Source organism: Dasypus novemcinctus, chromosome 1 (genome assembly GCF_030445035.2).
Source record: "Dasypus novemcinctus isolate mDasNov1 chromosome 1, mDasNov1.1.hap2, whole genome shotgun sequence".
NCBI lineage: Eukaryota > Metazoa > Chordata > Mammalia > Cingulata > Dasypodidae > Dasypus > Dasypus novemcinctus.
In genome coordinates this window covers 103,527,371-103,530,482 of record NC_080673.1, presented here as the reverse complement: position 1 = coordinate 103,530,482, position 3,112 = coordinate 103,527,371, and the positions used below count along the sequence as shown (strand labels likewise).

The window sequence follows — 3,112 nt, the reverse complement described above, 5'->3', positions numbered from 1 at the left end:
GAATGGTGCTGCACACACGGAGAGCTGATGCAGCAAGATGACGCAACAAAAAGAGACACAGATTCCAGGTGTTGCTGACACGAATACCAGCAGACACAGAAGAACATACAGTGAATGGACACAGAGAGCAGACAAATGGGGGAGAGCCGGGAAAGGGAGAGAAATAAAAGAGAAATTTTTAAAAACACAAAAGCAAAAATATAAGAGATTCCCATATACACCACTCCCCACCACCCCTGATATTGTTTTGAAGATCAGAAAATAAATGTAATTTTCATGACAAAAGCAGATCAATAATGGACGATGTCACTTTAAATAGAATGGCCTGGGAAGCAGACATGCCTCAACTGATAGAGCATCCACCTACCATATGGAGGATCTAGGGTTTGATACCCAGGGCCTCCTGACCCGTGTGGTGAGCTGGCCCACGTGCAGTGCTTCTGTGTGCAAGGAGTGCCATGCTGCGCAGGGGCACCCCTGCATAGGGGTGATCCATGCACAAGGAATGTGCCCTGTGAGGAGAGCTGCCCAGCGTGAAAAAAAGTGCAGCCTGCCCAGAAGGGGTGCCCCACACATGGAGAGCTGATGCTGCAAGATGATGCAACAAAAACAGACGCAGTTTCCCAGTTCTGCCTGACAATGCAAGCAGACACAGAACACACAGCAAATGGACACAGAGCGGACAACAGGGGGGAAGGGGAGAGAAATAAATAAAATCTTTAAATAAATCTTTAAAAATAAATAAATAAATAGAGAGGCTTCTAGTCCAAAATGACTGGCCAGTAAAGGATAGAAATTATTAACATATGTAAAGAAAGAATGTGTGAATGTGTTATTAGGGAGACTATTGACATCCTGAATGAGAAGAATCAGAGAAACAAACTGAGCAGTAACCATCTATGCACTGTCCAAGATGGGGAGACTCTTGGCCAGTGGGGAGGTTTCATTGACAAGACCATGCCTACCGTGTAGATGAGTGTCCCAGGCACAATCAGCCTGATGGCCTCAAATTACAACAAAAGAAAGAGAAAAATAAATACCCGAGGCAGAGGACCTGGGAAGGACGTGTGTACATGTAGAAGGCGACGTGCGCATTTCATATCTGCCTGGTCAACATGGTGCACCATCATGCTGGCAGCAAGGTTGTGTGTTGCAGTGCACTGCCTTCGAAGGTTTTCCAGCTTTCACCAAGGCCTTCCCTGGTCTGAAGAATTCCATCACAAATCATCAATGGCTCTTAACACCTAGCAAGGAATATGCCAGCAGGACAAGAATTTGGGTCTGGTGTGGGAAAATTCTCCAAGAACTTAAAAATGCAGCATTGGAGACATTGATAGAAAAATTATTTAAAATTAATCAAATGGGAAGATGGTTTATTGCTGGGGGAGCTGCTGTTGCTCTTGGAGATTATGCTACTGTGGCTTGGGAATGTCTAATGAGCAACTGAAAAGGCTGTAATTTGGCCTCAGTATGTGAAGGATAGAATTCACTCTACCTATACGTACTTAGCAGGAAGTATTGGTTTAACAGCTTTGTTTGCCTTGCAGTGAGTAGATCTCCTGTTCTTAGGAACTTCACGATGAGGCTCTTGGGTGACAATTGGTGCAATCTTTGTAGCCATGATTATAGGGTACAATTAATATCCTGTGACCAGAGTCCTGGCCCACAACATCTTGCTTAGTTGGCCTTTTATTGTTACAATAGTTTAGAATGTTAATCATGGAGAATCCCTGACATTATACATATATATAAAAAAATATATAAATATAACATTGTACACATATATATAAGCTTTGCTTTTAGATTTATAGAACAAAATATTCTTAAAATTATTATCAAGATAAAATATTCAAAGCATGAAGTTTGTTGCATATTTGAGTATTAATAATGTGCTCATAATTATTGATTTTTTTGCCTGTTTATTGAAATATGTAATTGAACACATGCTTACCTTTCTCATCTCTTCAAGAGTTGAAGCCTTTGTCAAAAAAACTAACACTTGGGGACATGGAAGCAGTTTTTCTGCTAAGACAATTGCTTTCTTCTGTTTCCTCTCAGACTAAGCACTAAAAAGCAAAGCAAAACTGGATTATGGGAAGCAGATGTGGCTCAAGCAATTGGGCTTCTGTCTACCATATGGGAGGACCCAGGTTTGATCCCTGGGATCTCCTGGTAAAGCCAAGCCTGGCCTGCACTGCTAGCAGCCCAGCAAGATGATGACACGCCAAAAGAGACGCAGGGGAGAGTCAAGGCGAGATGTGGCAGAAACTAGGAACTGAGGTGGCACAAGCATCAGGTGCCTCTCTCCCACATTGGAGGTCCTTAGGATCAAATCCTGGTGAAGCCTAGAGGAGAAAACAAGAAGAGAAGACAAAAAGAAACAGACATAGGGAAGCCAATTTGGCTCAACTGATAGGGCAACTGCCTACTATATGGGAGGTCCAGGGTCCAAACCCAGGTCCTCCTGGCTCACGTGATGAGCTGGCCCATGTTCAGTGCTGATGTGTGCAAGGAATGCCGTGCCACACAGGGGTGTCCCCTGCATAGGGGAGCCCTACGTGCAAGGAGTGCGCCCCCTAAGGAAAGCTACCCCACGCCAAAAAAGCGCAGTCTGCCCAAGAGTGGCGCCGCACACATGGAGAGCTGACGCAGCAAGATGACGCAATAAAAAGAGACACAGATTCCTGGTGCCACTGACAAGAATGCAAACAGACACAGAAGAACACACAGCAAATGGACACAGAGAGCAGACAACGGGGGGTGGGGGGGACAGATAAATAAAGAAATAAATCTTAAAAAAAAAACAGACACAGGAGATTACACAGCAAATGGGCACAGACAACAAACAGCAAGGGGGGGAGAAAATTTTGAAAAAACACTAGATTATGAACTATATCAATAAAAAGTGGAATGGGGAAGTGGACTTGGCCCAGTGGTTAGGGCGTCCGCCTACCATATGGGAGATCCGGGGTTCAAACTCCAGGCCTCCTTGACCCGTCTAGAGCTGGCCCATGCGCAGTGCTGATAGGTGCAAGGAGTGCCGTGCCACGCAGGGGAGCCCCACATGCAAGGAGTGCACCCTGTAAGGAGGGCCGCCCAGCACAAAAGAAAG

At 45.0% G+C, this 3,112-nt stretch overlaps 1 pseudogene; it reads left to right on the top strand.

Annotated features, from left to right (window-relative positions):
* The first annotated feature begins 830 nt into the window (after positions 1 to 830).
* LOC101429726 (growth hormone-inducible transmembrane protein pseudogene) lies at positions 831 to 1,681 on the top strand (annotated as a pseudogene).
* Positions 1,682 to 3,112: the final 1,431 nt, after the last annotated feature.